Below are 20,000 nucleotides of genomic sequence, written 5' to 3'. Positions count from 1 at the left end.
TGCGAAGACAGGCGCTCAGACGACAATAACCCTTCTTTCGGTTCTTTGAGATATCAATCAAGGCAATTACATAACAAAAGTGGAATTCAGAGCGTGTTTTAGAAGTAGAACCGTAGGCGCCGTCAACAGTGGCGCCTGCTTCTACCTCCCCGCCACGCCGAGGGTCGACCGCGAATTCCTCCCTCCCCCCTTCCCCTTCCCCTCGTTTCTCCTTTCACGGCGTCAGGAGATGAGCCTCGGTTCCCATCTTACCCGCGTCCCCTCGCTCAATGCCGCTCAGAAAAGAAACACTGTGCTCTTCAGTTAAGATATTAAATTCCCGTTCAGAATGCAAGCCAGGCTGATGATGCACACATGCCATAACTCCCAACTTTAGACTGACTACTCCAACTCCCCTTTCCCTCTTCCTTCCCCTGTCACCCGGGCCTCTTCGCTCTCCCTCCCTCCTCCTACTGCCCCTCTCCCCCCTCCCCTGCCCCCCCTCCTCTCCCTCCCACTCACCCCTAACTTCCTGTCCCTCTCCCCCCTCGCGTGGCTCAATCTCCATCTCCCTTGTCACTCGCGACTGCCTGTTTCCCTCTCGCTTTTAATCTTATCTTTTCGCTCTTCTCTTTAGTCTCTCTCCTCCGTCTCAAATTACAAACATTTTAACTTTCGCCATTACGTAAACACACACACATCTGAAAATCTGTATGTATGGATACGCACACGTATTGTATATAGCAGTTTTATACAAGGTCTATATAAGTATACATATTATGGTTTTGTATGCATTTGCACTTGTTTTGGCCGCAATAATTTTTAACATATGCGTGTGTGTGTCTCTAAAACACACACACACAGACACACACACACACACACACACACACACACACACACACACACACACACACACACACACACACACACACACACACACACATACACATACACATACACATACACATACACATACACACCACACTCACACACTCACATACACACACACACACACAGACTCTCTCTCTCTCTCTCTCCTCTCTCTCTCTCTCTCTCTCTCTCTCTCTCTCTCTCTCTCTCTCTCTCTCTCTCTCTCTCTCTCTCTCTCTCTAAAACACACACACACACACACACACACACACACACACACACACACACACACACACACACACACACACACACACACACACACACACACACACACACACACACTCTCTCTCTATCTCTCTCTCTCACTCTCTCTCTCTCTCTCTCTCTCTCTCTCTCTCTCTCTCTCTCTCTCTCTCTCTCTCTCTCTCTCTCTCTCTCTCTCTCTCTCTCTCTCTCTCTCTAAAACACACACACACACACACACACACACACACACACACACACACACACACACACACACACACACACACACACACACACACACACTCTCTCTATCTCTCTCTCTCACTCTCTCTCTCTCTCTTCTCTCTCTCTCTCTCTCTCTCTCTCTCTCTCTCTCTCTCTCTCTCTCTCTCTCTCTCTCTCTCTCTCTCTCTTCTCTTCTCTTAAAACACACACACACACACACACACACACACACACACACACACACACACACACACACACACACACACACACACACACACACACACACACACACACACACCTCAGGGCACACTTCCCGCGGGCAAGAGAAAGAAACGGAGGTCGGCGCCATGGCCAAGCAACGCGGGTGAAGGGCCTTGTCGTGTGCAACACCATGCAACTTTCACCTGCAATCACGATCTTGCAAGATAACGCGACCTTCCACTATGGGTACTTCCTCAATCCCGTTTAATGCACTTCCGACTTCCTTTCTCGCTTCGATTCACGCCATCAAGCCGCTGTCAAGACGCTCTCTGTCAAGTCAACACTTACCGCTACTGGCTTGTCAACTTGCAACTCGGCCACACACTCACCTGCGGAAGGAAAATAAAAACGGTATTAATTTTTAAAAATCCAAATAGGCCAACACCATTAACATTAATAAAAAAAAAATCAAAATACAGACAGACAGATACAGATGAACTGAGAGACGAAGAAACGGAGTGAAGTTAAAATTTTCTTATTAGCTTAGGGGACAATGATCCTGAATAATTGTAGGCCTAAAATCACACATCATGACAAAAAATACAAAAATTACAAAAACTCAAACCGCACAAAAGACGGTACACATTCCTTTTTTCTTTACTCAAACGCAAAAAAAAAATCAAAACAAACTAAAGGTAAAGGGAATTCTCAAAAAGCCCGCAAAAGATACCATACAAGACCCACAAATCCCCTCTCACTCTTCTCTCTTTATTCTCTCATCTCTCTTCTCTCTCCCCTCTTTATTCTCCCTCCTTCCCTCTCCCCTCTAACTCTCCACTATTTCTGTTCTTCCCTCTCCTCTCTCCACTCTTTATTCCCTCTTCTATCTTCTTCCCTCTTCTCTCTCCATTCTTTATTCTCCCTCCTCCCCCCTCCTCTCTCCACTCTTTAATCTCCCTCCCCCTCTCCTCTTCACTCCATACTCCTTCCTCCTCTCTTTCCTCTTTCCTTCTCCCTCTCCCTCTTTCCCCTCGAAAAAATATGTGTATACAACCGTCACATGATGCCAACGCAGCCAGCGGTTCAGCTTACATGTATGCAACGTGAAACCGTAAAAAATGAGTTTCCAGGAAATTCATGCCTGGACAACGAAGCGTAAATATCGGCGCCCACACCACAAGGTCTCGTGCTGATCTCGCCCTACAAGGCCACGCCCACTAAGAGATACAAGGTGGGGGGAGGGGGGAGGGCACAGGAAATGTTAAGAGATACTGGAGGGAGAATAGTGGGAGGAGAAACAAGGAAAGAGAGGGTGAAAGACAGGACCAGGGGGAGGGAGGGGGGAGGGAGGGAGGGAGGGAGGGAGGGAGAGAGGGAGAGAGAGAGAGAGAGAGAGAGAGAAGAGAGAGAGAGAGAGAGAGAGAGAGAGAGAGAGAGAGAGAGAGAGAGAGAGGAGAAGAGAGAGAAGAGAGAGAGAGAGAGAGAGAGAGAGAGAGAGAGAGAAGAGAAGAGATAAAAAGAAAGAGAAAGAGAGAGAGAAAGACAAAAAGAGAAAGAGAAAGAGAGAAAGAGAAAGAGAAAAAGAGAAAGAGAGAGAAGAGGTGGAGGTGTTCAAGTTCAGCAACAAGTTCAGTTTTGCATCTCTCCAGCGGGGCAACCTCCCCACGAGACGATCGCTTCGTCCGGGGCAACCGATACGTAATCCGAAGCGAAGGACGAACGGACTAAAAATAACACGAAGCAACAAACATAATTACCGACCAGACAAACGCTTGAGACGGATCGCTTGACGCTCGCTGACAAAAAATAACATCGATCCTGGTGAGGCTACTGACGCGTAAAGATGCTAATGACGAGAAGAAATGCTAATGAAGAGTAAAAATGCTCATGACGAGTAGAGATCCTCATGACGAGTAAAAATGCTCATGACGAGTAGAGATTCTCATGACGAGTAAAGTTGTTCATGATGAGTAATAATGTTAATGAGTAAAAATGTTAACGAGTGAAAAAGCACAAGACGAGTAAAGACTCCCAAACGAGCAAAGAAGCTTAAAAGAAGGGAGGATAAAGATGGCGCAACGAGATCGAGATGAGGGGCGTGTGTAGTCTGGCTATGTCAAGGTCTGGCTTTATATACCTGCTGCACCCACAACCCCCCCCCCCTCTTGTCTCGAGGGCACGGCCACATACCCTTAGGAGTCCTCGCCGCGCTCTCTCCCTGTCGTCTCCGTCCATCTCTCTCTTCCTTTTCTCTCTCATCTCTCCCTTGTCTCTCTCTTTTTTCCCTTTGTCTCCCCCTTTCTCTTTCTCCCTCATTCACATTCTCCCTCTTTCTCTCTTTCTTTCTTTCTCTTCCTCTTTCTCTTCCTCTCTCTCCCCCTCTCCCTCTCTCTCTCCCTCACGCCCTCTTCCTGTCCCTCTCTCTCATTCTCCCCCACACCTTCTCTCTCATTCTCCCCCACACCCTCTCTCTCTCCCTCTCCTTCCCCCTCTCTCACTCTCTCTCTCTCTACTATAGCTTATCCCATACATCAACTATTTATCATTCCCTCCAGCTTCCAACGATGAGTCACCACAAGACCTTATCTCGCAGTCAACACGAGTCAAAAACCTCCTCCCCGAGACCTGCCCGAAGGCGGGGCAGGTTCTGACGGCGGAGACATAGATAACCACGCAGGTGACGCGCTTATAAAATAATCCCCTGTAAAGAAATTAATTATATAAAAAAAATAAAGAAATAAATTATAACATACATTTGAAAAATAAAATAAAAAAAAAAGTAAATAGACCAGTACAGTTGTAAGTTAAATCAACGTTCATTGAGACTCAAATTCTCAATATTCTTAAGTCCCCCCCCCTTCCAAAATACGAAAGGAAAGACACCGAAATAACGGGGGGGCAAGGGGGAAGAGACGGGGGGGGCGGTGGGCAAGGGGGGGAGGGCAAAACCAACCCTGAAAACTGAAACCGGAAGATCTAACACTGCCCCGGAATTCCTACACTGCAAATTCGACTGTGATGGGCAAGGAGACGAGACAGGGATAATGTGCATGTTGCAACTTGGTTGGGGAAAAATATGAATGAAGGAGATTGATCATTTTTACATTACAACAGTAGTCGTTTACATTCAACCTTTTTTTTACGTATCTCCGTGAGTTATTTTTACGATATAATATTATTCATTCTCATTCAAATCTTTGCAAATCCCCATGAGCTACTTTCACATTGCAATATCACTCATTCTTATTCAAACCTTTTCAACATATCTCCACGCGTTATCTTCGCACTGCAATATTGTTCACTCCCATTCAACCCTTTTCAACAGATCTCAATGAACTGCATTTAAATTCTTAAGGGAAAAAAAATCCATTCTCGAGTCTTCCCTCGTAGTCCTTGCCCAAGCCATAATGCAGATGAACGTAAAATATAAACATAAACAACCAGACCGAGTATAGCGATATTACAAACACAAACAATACGAGTGTTGCGAAAAAAAAAATAACATACAGAGTTTCAGGTACGAAGCTCAGCTGTTCTTCATTAACAGGTTTTCCGCGATGAAGGGGGGGGGGGGGGCTTTCGAAGTGTTGCCGTCCGAGGAGGCTGTTAATGTGCTGAATCATAGGATGGGGTTGAGTAATGGCCGTGGGGGTGGGGTGGGGGGAGGGGGAGACAATAAGCGATCATTTAGAGATAAGGAGGTTGCGATATGGTACGTAGATGCGGAGGCAGATGATGGATTTTTTGGTCAAGTCTGCCTGTACCCGTCTATGTCTCCGGCCATATGTCTATGTTGCCGTCTATCTGTGTGCCTGTCTGTGTCTACGACTGCATATACCTGTCTATGCCCGCCTATTCCTGTCTGTCTGTCTATGTCTGTCTGTCTGTCTGTCTGTCTGTCTGTCTGTCTGTCTGTCTGTCTGTCTGTCTGTCTGCCTGTCTGCCTGCCTGCCTGCCTGCCTGCCTGTCTGTCTGTCTGTCTGTCTGCCTGCCTGTCTGCCTGCCTGTCTGCCTGCCTGCCTGCCTGCCTGCCTGCCTGCCTGCCTGCCCGCCCGCCTGCCTGCCTGCCTGCCCGCCCCTCTCTCTCTCCTTCCCTATCTTTCTCTCTCACGAATAATGGAAAAATCGAACGACAATAGGGGAAGAAAGTTATCAGGAAAAAATATATATATATACATATCGTCAGACAAAAGCAAGAGAGAGAGAGGAAAGACGAAATAGGAAAGAAAAAAAGAGAAAGGAGGAAAGATTGAAAGCACGCTCTCCCTCCCCCACTCCCCTTCTCCCTCCCCCACCCCTCTCTCCCTCCCTCTCCCACCCCACCCCTCTCCCTCTCCCTCTCCCACCCCACCCAGCTCTCCCTCCCTCTCCCACCCCACCCCTCTCCCTCTCCCTCTCCCACCCCACCCAGCTCTCCCTCCTTCTCCCACCCTACCCCTCTCCCCCTCCCTCCACCTCCCTCCACCTCTCTCTCTCTCTCTCTCTCTCTCCCTCCCTCCCTCCTCTCTCTCTCTCTCTCTCTCTCTCTCTCTCTCTCTCTCTCTCCCTCTCTCTCTCTCTCTCCCGTTTTCCATCCCCACGTCCAGCTATTCCACCGCCCCGCGTTCCCGCAGCCTGCGTTAACGAGATAGCGCTGGGCAGGCGGAGAGTGCATGTGGATTTACGTAATGGAAGGCGGGTAATTGCTGTATTTTCTTTAATACCATGTTGGCCATAGAGACGCGGGGAATCATTAAATGAGACGTCATTATCATCGTCATCAGCTTAATTTGCGATCTGAAAATCCCGAGAGGAGAGGAGAGGAGACGAGAGGAGACGAGAGGAGACAAGAAGAGAAGAGAAGAGAAGAGAAGAGAAGAGAAGAGAAGAGAAGAGAAGAGAAGAGAAGAGAAGAGAAGAGAAGAGAAGAGAAGAGAAGAGAAGAGAAGAGAGAGAGAGGAGAGGGAACAGGAGAAGGGGGAAGGGCTCTCCTTCTCTCCTTTCTCTTTCTATTTCTCTCTCTCTCTCACTCACTAATTTATTTTCTTTCTCTTTCTTTCTTTCTATTTCTCTCCTTTTCCCTCTTCATCTCTTTCTCCTTCTCCTCCTTCTCCCTCTCCCTCTCCCTCTCTTTCTCCCTCTCCTTCCCCTTCTCTTCCTCTCTCCCTCTTTCAACTTTACTTTCCTCTCCTGACTCTCTCCACTTCCCAAAATAACTGCCTTCAACCCATCTCATTTTTTTAAACGAAAAAAAAAGAAACGAAAAAAAAGAAACTAAAAATAGGATCACGTGATTGTCCTCCCCTCTTAACATTCCCCTCTTTTATTTTCTTCTCCCTATTCCCCTTACAAGGTACTTTCCCCTGCCCTCCCCCCCCTCCCTTTCCCTCCCCTCCATTTTTTAGAGTTAACCTTCCTGGCTCCTCAGTTCCCCTTTATTCTCCTCTCTTTCCCCTCACCCTTTCTTCTACTTCACTCCCCCCCTCTTTCACTTTTACCCTCTACCTCTCTTACCCTTTTCTCTCCCCTCTTCGCTAATTCTCTTCCTCTCTTCCACCTCTCCCTCTCCTCTCTCTCTTCCTCCTCCATCCCCCTTCCGAAGTAACCTCCCCCCCAATTCCTTACCATTCCCTCCCCCTCTTCCCCCTCTTTCACACCCCATCTTCCCTTACCCTTTCATCCTCTCTTCCACTTATCTCTCTTCTCTATATTTTCCTCTTCCATTCCCCTCTTCCCCCCTTTCACAACGTTAACCTCCCTACCCTATTTCCCTCTCTCACACCTCACCTTCCCTTACCCTTTCCTTCCGTTCCTTCCCCCCCACCCCTATCCCAATTCCTTCCCTTTCCCCTCCTCGTCCTCGTCCTCGTCCTCCTCCTCGAACCCCCTCCTCGTCCACGTCCCCCTCCTCCTCCCCCTCCCCTCCTCCTCCTCCTCTCCCTCTCCTCCTCCTCTCCCTCTCCTCCTCCTCTCCTCTCCTCCTCCTCTCCTCTCTCCTCCTCCTCTCCTCCTCTCCCCTCCCCTCCCCTCCACCCTCCCCCTCCCCTCCCCCTCCCTTTCACAGCGTTCACCTTCCTACCTCTACTCTGCCCCCACGCTCCCGCTACGTTCATTCGCGCTCCACCTGCTCTGTATGCGGAGCGATTATCGCCCTTATTTACGAGAGCAAAAGTGCGTAGGGAAAATCCGTACCGTGCCGTCGGCCCTTGCAATAAAGCCATTACAAGTACATTACTACCCACTAAACTCTACGGAAATCAATACCTTCTTTGTCTCCTCTGCTCTTCCTCTTTCGTAGTATTTGTCTTTTTTTTCTCTCCCTCTCCCTCTTATCTGTTTTCTGGTGCATGTGTGTTTTTACGAGGGGCAAATAACAATAACAGAGAGAGAGAGAGAGAGAGAGAGAGAGAGAGAGAAGAGAGAGAGAGAGAGAAGAGAGAGAGAGAGAGGAGAGAGAGAGAGAGAGAGAGAGAGAGAGAGAGAGAGAGAGAGAGAAGAGAGAGAGAAGATAAGGAGAAGAGAGAAATACACAGAGCGAGAGAGAGAGAGAGAGAGAGAGAGGAGAGAGAGAGAGAGAGAGAGAGAGAGAGAGAGAGAGAGAGAGAGAGAGAGAGAGAGAGAGAGAGAGAGAGAGAGAGAGAGAGAGAGAGAGACAGAGACAGAGACAGAGAGAAATACCTTTATCACATTAGCAAAGCAGGTAGAGGGAGAGAGACAGAGGATCAGAATCCGATTCAGGGTCATAGACTATGACAGAAACAGAAACAGAAACAGCGACAGCGAAAGGAACAGACACAGCCGAAACAGAAACACAAGTGGAAGCAGACAGACAAGCGGACGCAGAGTGAGCACACTTTCTAGGACTCGGGGTATTTAAAACCCTGACATTCGCTGAAAAGGGGGGGGGGGGAAGCGAGAGTTCACTTCGCAAAAAGCAGCGTTTCCACATGAAAGGGTAAACTCCGTGCCCAATAATCTATAATCTCGAAAGTTGACGGATTTCCCCGCTCGGTCTTCGTCGGAGATCAGCGAGAGGAAGAGATAAAAAAAAAACGGCTAAGAAATCGAACAAAAAACCAGTGATGAGAAGAGGCAACATGTAAGAAACAAGGTGGAGAAAAGGGAAGAAGAGGAAGGAAGAGGAAGAGAGGATGGGAATTTGAGGAAGAGAGGAAGGTAGGGAGGAAGAGGAAGAGAGGAAGAGGATGGGAGGCAGAGAGGAAAGGAAGAGGATGGAGCGGGGAAGGAAGGAGGGAGGGAGAGTAGCGGGAATGGAATGAGACAAAGAAAAAAAAGAGAGTAAGAGAAAAAGAACGAGAATGAGAGAGAACGAGAAAGAGAGAATTAGAGAGAGAAAGACCGAGAGAGGCGGGGGGGAGGGAGGGAGGGAGGAGAGCAGCACCAGTATCATATTAGCAACGTTGCACAATCAGGGCGCTAACGCTGTGTTCACAACCTGTTCGTCACCCTCAGGTTCGGCGAGACACAGCTATGTATCATCCAGTTGTGTTATCCGGTCGAGTTACCCAGTCGCGTTGCCCGGTGGTGCAAGCCCGTGGTGTCGCCCAGCGGTGTTACCCAGTGATGTTGCTCCGCGGTGTGGTTGTTACACAGTCACCTAGTCGCGTTGCCCAGTGTTGTTGCCTCGTGGCGTTGCCCAGTGTTGTTGCCTCGTGGCGTTACCCTGTGGTGTTATCCAGTGATGTTACCCAGTCGCGCTGCCCGACGGTGTTGCCCAGTGGTGTTACCCCGCAGCGTTACCCCGTAGCGTTACCCCGTGGCGTTACCCCGTGGCGTTACCCCGTGGCGTTACCCCGTGGCGTTACCCCGAGCCACGCCATCCGGTCGCGTTCACCAGTCCTGTTCACCAGTCGCACTAGCATAAGCGCAGAAGATCCCCACGGACCTTAACACAAACACACAGTCACTTCCTCGCCAAGGAAAACAAGGATTCGCAGTCCGTCGCTTCCAAGAAGTGCGCGCAGTCCGTCGCTTCCAAGAAGTGCGCGCAATATAAGGACAAGAAAAAAAATATATGTCCTTAAATCACACGTATCTATCGTCGCAAGCAAGAGAGAGAGAAACAAAAGCACATCGTCCACAGAGGGGGCGCTGAATCTCACTTAGCTTTATTCTCGTGACAATACGGGATTCGCCGTCCCCCCCTCCCCACCCCCCCGCGGCTTTGTGAAGAATCCGCCGGGATCAGGAGAGAATCAGAGGGAGCTATCGGACAGTCCCTTATACTTAAGGCTTGGTATCTGACAGGGATTGGTATCTCTCAGAGCTTGGTATCTCTCAGAGCTTGGTATCTGACAGGGATTGGTATCTGACAGGGATTGGTATCTGACAGGGATTGGTATCTGACAGAGCTTGGTATCTCTCAGAGCTTGGTATCTGACAGGGATTGGTATCTGACAGGGATTGGTATCTGACAGGGATTGGTATCTCTCGGAGCTTGGTATCTGACAAGGATTGGCATCTCTCAGACTTTCTCCCTACTAGGAATGCCTACCCACATCATGATGCTGCACAAACCGACGATGTTAAGCTCATTAGAACCAATGCCACCATTAGTTCATTAGACAACGAAGCTCACACAGACCCGATCAAAGAACTGAATCCTATACGCACATATTACACAGCAAACCGCTAAGAGATAGAAAGAAAAAACACATATAATAAAAATACAAACTAACTTGCAGGCACTCCAAGGACGTAACGAAGGACAAATCTAACGAAAAAGAAGAAGACTAACAGGAATTCAACAAGTTACGAAACTGAATGGAAAAAACGCGTAAAAAGAAGAAAAAACCAACAACTAACAGTACAGCAGAAGCGTTTGAGGGGAAGCGTCTCATAAGAAACAACAAATGGAGGCAAATAACAAACGAACTGGATCAAACCCCGCTTCTCCTCGTGCAAGGGCAACTCCGACTCCGATTTCAACTGCAACTTCTATGCCACAACTATTGCAGCGCCATTTTTATTTCGTCTTTGGTTTCAATTTCTCCATTTTACCACTTTTTTTTATACTATTCCCCCCCCCCCCCTTATCTTGTCTTTCATTATTATACCCTTTCCTTTCTCTTTTCTTCTCTCCTTGCCTTAATTGTAGTCCCCTGCTTGTCTCTCCATCTTCATTCTTACTCGTCCATCATCCTTCCTCTCCTCCCTTCTTCCTATCCCCTCCCCTCCCTCTCTCCTCTTCTTCTCCATTCTCCTAGTCTTTCTACTACTCTCTTCCCTTCTTCTCTTCTCCTCTCTCTCCTCTGCCTCTCTGCCTGCCTGCCTGCCTGCCTGCCTGCCTCTCTCTCTCTCTCTCTCTCTCTCTCTCTCTCTCTCTCTCTCTCTCTCTCTCTCGCTTCCCCTCCCTTCTCCCCCCCCCCTTTATACCCTCCCCTTCCCTCTTTTCCACTCTCCCTTCCCCCTTTCCCCCTTTCCCTCCCTCCCTCTTTCCCTTCCCCTCTCCTCTCTCTCCCTCCTTCCCCTCTCCTCTCTCTCCCTCCCTCCCCTCATCTCCCCCCTCTTTTTCCCTCTCTCTCCCCTCCCCAGCCCAGCCCGAAGCCCCAGGTAAACTAACGCCAGTCCAACCCGACCACAAAAATGACTCGCGACGGATCTAGACGCCGGAGGAGAGAGACGGCAGATACCGCAGCTTCCGTCGGAGAGGGGGAGGGGCGGGGAGGATGAGGGAGAGGAGGGGGGGGGATGTAGGATGAGGGGAGGATAAAGGGATGGCAGGGAGGTGAGAGGGAAAACTGAAGGGTTTGGGAAGAGAAAAGGGAGAAGGGGGAGAAAGAGAAGGGGAAGGAAAAGGAGTAGGAAAGCGAGGAGGAGCAGAAGGAGGAGAAGCACGAACAGCAGCAGCAGCAGCAGGAGGAGGAGGAGGAGGAGGAGGAGGAGAAGGAGGAGAAGGAGGAGGAGAAGGAGAAGGAGAAGGAGAAGGAGAAGAAGGAGAAGGAGAAGGAGAAGGAGAAGGAGAAGGAGAAGGAGAAGGAGGAGAAGAAGAAGAAGGAGAAGGAGAAGGAGAAGGAGAAGGAGAAGGAGAAGGAGAAGGAGAAGGAGAAGGAGAAGAAGAAGAAGAAGAAGAAGGAGGAGAAGAAGGAGAAGAAGAGAAGAAGAAGAAGAAGAAGGAGAAGAAGAAGAAGGAGGAGAAGAAGAAAGAGGAGGAGGAGGAGGAGGAGGAGGAGAAGGAGAAGGAGAAGAAGAAGGAGAAGGAGAAGGAGAAGAAGGAGGAGAAGGAGAAGGAGAAGGAGAAGGAGAAGATGGAGGAGAAGGAGGAGAAGGGGAAGGAGAAGGAGAAGGAGAAGGAGAAGAAGAAGAAGAAGGAGAAGAAGAAGAAGGAGAAGAAGAAGAAGGAGGAGAAGACGAAAGAGGAGGAGGAGGAGAAGCAGGTAGCAGATAGCAAGAGGAGGAATAAGAGCAGGAGTGATGGGCCACGGTCATCAGCCTGGGACAAATGGCTTAATTGCCGGGGGTCGTGCGCTGCCAATTTGTCTTGGTGTCCGAAAACCACTTACTTACTTACTTACTAACTTACCTGTTGGTCCGAGCGCCTCCCTAACCCCCCCCCCCACCAACCCGACACCCACCCACACCCCTGTTGACGGACAAGAGCCAACGCCAATTGTGACGAACCCGAGTCAAATTCATTTCAACTCGGCGCCCATGACTCACGCTATACAACACTGGTTGGGGGAGGGGGGAGGGGGAGGGGGAAGGGGGAGGGGGGAGGGGGAAGGGGGAAGGGGTTACCTGATCCCACTGGATCCAATGGCCCTGTGAATTTTCCTTCTCTCGCTCTCATTCTCTCTCTCTCATTCTCTCTCTCTCTCTCTCTCTCTCTCTCTCTCTCTCTCTCTCTCTCTCTCTCTCTCTCTCTCTCTCTCTCTCTCTCACTCGATCGACGCCCATCAGCACTAATTCGATCGAGGGAGCATGCCAGGGCGTGTGAAGAAGTGGCGTCACATAACGGAGGCGTTTTTCACTTGTTTTGTGTGTGTGGGGGGGGGGGGGTGTACAAGTGGAGGTGGGGGCCGGGCTATAAGGTGTGGAGTGTGCGTGAGTGAGTGCATCTAGGTGCAGGTGCGTGTGCGTGAGTATGTGTGCGTGTTTGCATATTCATGTGTATGTGTATGTGTATATCTACATGTATGCGTATGTGTAAGTGCAAGTGCTTGTAACTTGTACTTGTGCTTGTAAACGTGAATGTATCTGAGTGTGAGTGTGCGTGCTTGCGTGTGTGAATTCGTGAGAATATAAGCACGGACATGTTTCTTTTTGCGCATCTCCCTCTTTCTTTCGATCAACCCGTTACGAGCGACCGCAATCTGAAACCGATTCCCGTGAGAGCAAACCCTTTTCCCGCGCAGAGGGTCACGTGAACGAATCCATCCTAGGCGCTTTTTTCCTTTTTTTTTCTTCTCCTCCCTTTTAACAATAATGATTTAAATAATAAAAAAAAGAAGATAAATAAATAACTAAATAAAACTTGCATCTCATTACTATTTCCCCCTCACGCTGTCCAAGGCTTCAATCTCTGCGTTCCTCTTGTTTTTGCCGCCGCAGCTGCAGCTCTCTGGGAGGCGAGGCTCTGTACAAAGGCATGTCTATCGTCGTCTTCACATTAAAATTTCACTATTGTTCTCTAACGGCAACTATCTAATTCATTTTTTACATCCAAGTTTCATAAAAAAAAATTGGTTTAAGCATCATTTTTCAATATTGCTTGTTTACATCAATGCTCCTTGAAAAGTTGCATAAAAATTATTGAAAAGAATCAATCGATATCTTTGTTTACACGAAAGCTTCTTAAATGTTACACTTAAGTTTCATGAAAATAGTTTACGTATCATTTTCCAATATTTATGTTTACACCAAAGAATCTTTAAAAAGTTACATTCAAGTTTCATAAACAAATGATCGAAAAATTCTATATTTTTGTTTACACCAAGGCTTAAAAATTCTATATCCAAATTTCATAAAAATATTTGATTAAAAAAATCCATATTTTTGTTTACACCAAAGATTTTTTTTAAAGTTACATACAAGTTCTAATAAAAATTGTCTAAGCATCATTTTTCGATATTTTTGTTTACACCAGTTTCTTAAAAATGTAATAACAACAACAACAACAACAACAACAACAACAATAACAATAACAATAACAATAACAATAACAATAACAATAACAATAACAATAACAATAACAATAACAATAACAATAACAATAATAATAATAATAATAATAATAATAATAATAATAATAATAATAATAATAATAATAATAATAATAATAATAACAATAATAATAATAATAATAATAATAATAATAATAATAATAATAATAATAATAATAATAACAATAATAATAATAATAAATAGATAAAGAAATAAATCGTCTATGGGTCCCCGAGATGTTGTTTGGCCACAGCAGCGTGTTGAGTATCATTGAGACAGTTAGAGGGGGTTTTTGAAGCAGCGGCAGGGCATGCGGGCGGTTTATTAACGTGGCAGTAGGTAGTTCCAAGGGCGGGGTGTGTCAAGTGTACTTCGCCGGCGACCTCTGGCACTTACAGATGATGTTGGTATAGCATGGCAACGACAGATTTATTTATGATGTCAGTTTGTCTCCCGTTTTCGCACGAGGCGGATGCAGAGCTCCCGAGAGAGTGAAGGTGAAGGAAGGTTAGCGAGTAAATTCGAGGCAACGGAATATCGGTGCCGTTCGCTGCCTTGCTTCGAGAGCTTCATCTGCTTCACTGCGAAATGGGGGGGGGGGGGAAGCTTCATCGTATTCTATGTCCTCCATCCTCTGCCAGTGCGAATTTCCTTTGGCTTCCCTTCTTGCCCTTCCTCCCCTTCTCTCTCCTTTCCACTATTCCAAAATATGACTTAACCTTAATTGTCCTTTCTCCGTCTTTTCTCTACCTCCTCCTTTGCTCCTCCCTTTTCTTTCCCTTCGCCTTCACTCTCTCTCGTTGTCTTTCCTTCCTCTTCGTCAAAGTATTTCTCCTTCTCTATCCCTTCTCCTCTCACTACCTTCCCTTTTCCTTCCCCTCTCTCTCTCTTTCCCTCTCCCTCTCCCTTTCCTTCACCTTCCCTTTCTCCCTCTCCTTCTCCCTCTCCCTCTCCCTTCCTCCCTCCCCCATCCTACCTACCCCCTCCCCAGGCCCTTGCCCCTGCCTCTCCCCCTCCCCCTCCTCCTCCCTAGGCCCGCACAGCACCGTCCCGTAGCGTTCCAATACATCACACTTGTCGAAATAAAAGCCAGACCCGGCCCCGTATCGTGCCTGTTGTCACGTGGTGCCATTGTCAAGGGGTTGGGGAGGGTGGGGGGGTAAGGGAGAAGGGAGGGAGGGGAGGGTATGCACGACGCCCCGCCAGTCGAATAAATGGGCGTGGGCGTGAAAAACATAATGCAGGCGTAATCTGCTTGGAGCGATCGTCGATTATTTGCCGTGGGCGTTGGCTGTCGACTCGGTGCGTGCGTATCAAAGGAGACTGTGGGCGTGAGATGAGGGTGTAAAGGCGCGATTTTCATGGTGACGAGTAGTTGTTGCGGGTTTAGGTTGCAGGGCTTACTCGCGGAGTCTTCCTTCGTCCGAGTTTGAGCACCACTGTACGTATGTAGGGGGGCATGTGTGTGTGTGTGTGTGTGTGTGTGTGTGTGTGTGTGTGTGTGTGTGTGTGTGTGTGTGTGTGTGTGTGTGTGTGTGTGTGTGTGTGTGTGGTGTGGTGTGTGTGTGTGTGTGCGCGTGCGTGCGTGCGTGCGTGCGTGCGTGCGTGCGTGCGTGCGTGCGTGCGTGCGCGTGCGTGCGCGTGCGTGCGCGCGCGTGCGTGTGTGTGCGTGTGCTCGTTATGATTCTTCCTCCATCTTCCGTTTCCTAATTTGCCTGACCTTCCTCGTGACCACCACAAATCACTCATTATATCGCCACTCAGATTTCCAAATCACAAATGCATTCTCACTGTCCTTTTTAGTCGTGGTGATAAAGCCCACTTTCTAATGGCAGTGTAAACAACCCGTGCCTGGCCTCCGTGCAGGTCTTCCGATGTCCGAGGGAGAGGAAGAGGAAAAACAGGGAATAAAAGCGGAAGGAGGCAGACAGGGAGGGGGTAAGGGAGAGGGAGAGAGGGAGGGGGGAGAGGCGGGGGATTTGAAAAAAAGAGAAAAAGAAAGAGAAAGAGACGGAGGGAGAGACAGACAGACAGATATACAGACAGGCCGACAGAGAGGCAAGCAAAGACAGACAGACACAGAGAGAGAGAGAGAGAGAGAGAGAGAGAGAGAGAGAGAGAGAGAGAGAGAGAGAGAGAGAGAGAGAGAGAGAGAGAGAGAGAGAGAACCTCCAACAGACCTAGAAATAAAGGGGCAGGCAAGAGCGGAGTCCAGCGAGCCAGAGAGGGAGAACGGCCGGAGCCTCGCTATAGAGTGGCAGTTGCCTGGCCTTATATTTATTTCCTGTGGCCTTGGGGACACTCGGACCTCCTGACCTCCAGGCCTCATCCCCCCTCCCCACCTACCTCCACCCCCTATTGGCCAGCCCCAGTCACGCCCCAATCAGAGCAGACGAAAAGATAAAACGGATGATATCAATGTGATATATACAAACGTCCCTACATACACATATATACCTACACAATTAACTATCTCTCACACACACACACACACACACACACACACACACACACACAATATATATATATATATATATATATATATATATATATATATATATATATATATATATGTATGTATTCATATATATACATATATATATCTATATATATAAAAGTCCGTGGTGAATGAACTAGAATCAGAACCGAGCTCTAGATCTCGAGCCGCAAATTCCCCTTTGAACGACGCAGGAGTCGCCCAAATGGTGCCAACTTGGGTCTAACAGGACGCCTGGCTTAGAAGAGAGGCAGGGAGAGAGAAAAGGGGATGTGGAAGAGGAAGGGGAAGTGGGGAAGAAGGGGAAGTGGGGAAGAAGGGGAAGGAGGGAAGGGGAGGAGGGGAAGAAGGGGGGGAAGGGAAGAGGATGGGGGAGGGGAGAGCGAGAGGCGACTGATGAAGAGTGGGAGTGACTGAGAGGAAGCAAGAAAAGAAACCAAATGGGAAGGAGAGAACAGAAGAAAAGGAAGTTCAGAGAGAGAGCTAGAGAGAGAGAGAGAGAGAGAGAGAGAGAGAGAGAGAGAGAGAGAGAGAGAGAGAGAGAGAGACAGAGAAACACTGAGATGGAAACACCGAGAAACAGAGAGCGAGACAGAGACAGAAAAGCCTGGAATCCAGGGTTCTAAGACGACCATTGTCGGTGTGACCCTTGCATTGTCCGGGCGTGAGTCATGGCTCTCAGGGTTGCCAACACTTCCGTAAAATATCTCCTCTACACAATAACAACGGCGCGCCATCCCGCACCAAAACAAAAGCAGGGCAACAGTTGTTTTCGCGTGAAAGAAGGCATGTTTACACGCACAGTCAACCGTAAAAATATTTCCCCATATCACCGGATCCCGTAATTCGATGCTCTTCTGCAGACAACACAGAGGAGAAGAGTAGACGAGGGAGCGGCCTAGGGCAGGGCAGGGGGGGGGTCGGGCCCTAGAGTAAGGGGAGGCGGGGGGGGGACAGAGGAGGCGTGGCCGCAAGATGCGACCTTGCGGGACCCCCCTCGCTGAGGGGTATCACTTAAGGGTCATTATTCCACGTTATCCTCACTCGATCTCGCCCTCGCTGCTTTTTGAGAAATCACACAGCGGAGGGATCTCCACTCCGGGCACCTATTCGTTTTTACAAACACAGCTTAATGTGTGCGTGCAAGGGCCAAGGTAATTGCCTTACTTTCTATCCATTGTCTTCAGCAGCGAAAAAAACCCTAACAGCGACAATCAGAACTGTCTTATTTCCGTCTTTTTTGTGTCTACCATTCACTTACCTCCTTCCCCCCCACCCCCACCCCCCTCGGCCCATGACGCAGGTGAGAGCGTGGGGAGCATCCTCTTTTACATACACGAACAAAACACTTATCTCTTCTTACATTTTTTTCTTTTCTTTTCTATTCGATTTCTCTCGCATTGTGACTGGCTGTACGTTCTGGACGCGTGCACATGCGTCTTCCGTGTACATCATGTACAATTTCGATGCGCTCTTACTTCCTGGGATCCACTTCGTTTTGAAAACACCTTCAAGGTTCGCCTCCTCCTATCCTCCTTGTGTCCTTCTGTATCCTCCCTCCGTCCCTCCCTCCCTCCCTCCCTCCCTCCTTCTCTCCCTCCCTTCCTACGTCTGTACTTCTGTATTCCCTCGTTTCCCCTTTCCCTCCCTCCCGAATTTTGCATCATCCCTCCCTCTCTTGGCCTCTTCGGTCCCCACCATCCTTATTTTCCTACCTCTGCACCACCCCTCCCTACCCCCACTTCCCTCCGTCTCTCTTTTCCTCCTTCTGCACCACCCCTTCATCCCTGCCTCCTCGTTCCCTCCGTCCCTCCCTACCTAGTTCTTTCCCCCTCTTCCTACTTTTTTGTATCGCACCTGCCCTACTCCCTCCCTCCTTCCCTCCTTCGCTCCCTCCCTCCCCCCCTCCCCCTTCCTTCCTCCCACCTTCCCTCCCTCCCTCCCACCCATCCATCCATCCTCCTTCCCTTCCCACCCTCTTCCCGCACCCCTCCTTCCCTCCCTCCCTGCCTCCCTTCCTGCCTCCCTCCCTGCCTCCCTCCCTGCCTCCCTCCCTTCTTCCCTCCCTCCCTCCCCCCCCTCTTCCCGCACCCCCTCCCCCCATCCCCCCTCCGCGAGACGGTATCATCCGTCAGGAATTCTCGCTGGACACTTCCGCATCTTCGCGTGGATGGAAGACGGGAAAGTGGGTAAGGAATGTGGAGGTGGTGGGTGGATGGATGGTGGGGGGGGGGAGATAGGAAAAGTGGGAGGGGGGAGGGGGGAAGGGGGAAGGGGGAAGGAGGGAGGAGGGAGGAGGAGGGAGGGAGGAGGGAGGAGGAAGAGGAGGGAGGGGGAGGAGGAGGAGAAGAAGAAGAAGAAGAAGAAGAAGAAGAAGAAGAAGAAGAAGAAGAAGAAGAAGAAGAAGAAGAAGAACAAGAACAAGAAGAACAAGAACAAGAAGAAGAAGAAAAGGAAAAAGAGAAGACGAAACAACAACGACCTAAAACCACAACAACAACAACAGCAAGACAACAAAACCGACAGACCATAAAAAAATAACAACAATAATAATAAACACGCCAATAAACGGAAACAGAAGACGAACAAGCGAGGGACGCAAAGAGCCACCCTAATCCACCCTAATCCAGAACGGACATGATTCCATAAGAGGCAGAAAAGCGATTTAAGAGATAGCCGAGAGAGGGAGCGAGTGGGCCCTTTAACCGGGTCCCTGAATCCCATACAGGGAACGAAAATGCTCTTATTTATTTGCTTCATTTTTTCCTCTTTCGCTTAATTCCTGGATTTATTTGCTTCATTTTTACTCTCTTGCTTAATTCCTGGATTTATTTGCGTCATTTTCTTCCTGTTTCGCTTCATTTCTTATCAATTTGCATCAATGTTCCTCTCTTGCTTAATTTCTACATCTATTTTATTTATTTACCTCATTTTTCCTCTCTCGCTTATCTTATCTTCATTTTTCCCTCTCTCATTTACCTTCCTTATTTATGTACACCATTTACCCTCTCTCGCTTCCTTCTCTTTACTTCTTTACTTCATTTTTTCTCTCTCCTTCACCTTCTTTATTTATTTGCTTCAGTTTTCCTCTCTCACTTACCTTCCTATCAATTTGTCTCCTCCTCCTCCACCTCTTCTTGTCTCTCTTCTTCTTCTTCTTCTTCTTCTTCTTCTTCTCCTCCTCCTCTCGTCTCCTCTCGTCTCCTCTCGTCTCCTCTCCTTCTCCTCCTTCACCTCTTCTCGTCTCTCCTCCCCCTCTTTTCTCTATCTTCTCCTCCTCCTCTTTTCTCTCTCTCCTCCTCCTTACTTTGGACACTTACCTACAAAAGAAAAAGAAAGAGAAAATCAACAAATGAAAGAGATGAATAAATACGAACCGATACATATACTAAAAAATACACAACGATACGCAAACACAGGTAAATAAAACATTATGAAATACCCAAAAATAAATAAATAAACAAATAAATAAATAAATAAATAAATAAATAAATGGATAGATAAATAAATAAATAAATAAACAAATAAAATAAAAAATGGATGAATAAATAAATAAGATAAAGGAGGAAAGACCGAATTGCGCTCAACTGCAGTCACATTCCCTAACCTCAGAACACAATCCCTAACCTCACAATCGAGCACTTCCCCAATCCCACTATTCCAAAACCCCGATTGCAAAAGCTCAATCTCCATCAACATTTTCCCCCCAACACCCAATCACACAATCCCAGTCTTCGAAACTCCTTCAACTGATTCCTAATCCAAATTCCTTATAGAAACCTGACCACGTAATCCCAATCTCAATAAAAATAAAATAAAAAAA

The sequence above is a fragment of the Penaeus monodon genome, chromosome 5 (assembly GCF_015228065.2).
Source record: "Penaeus monodon isolate SGIC_2016 chromosome 5, NSTDA_Pmon_1, whole genome shotgun sequence".
Classification (NCBI taxonomy): Eukaryota; Metazoa; Arthropoda; class Malacostraca; order Decapoda; family Penaeidae; genus Penaeus; species Penaeus monodon.
The sequence above is the reverse complement of the archived record's forward strand: the minus strand, read 5'-3'. Positions refer to the sequence as shown.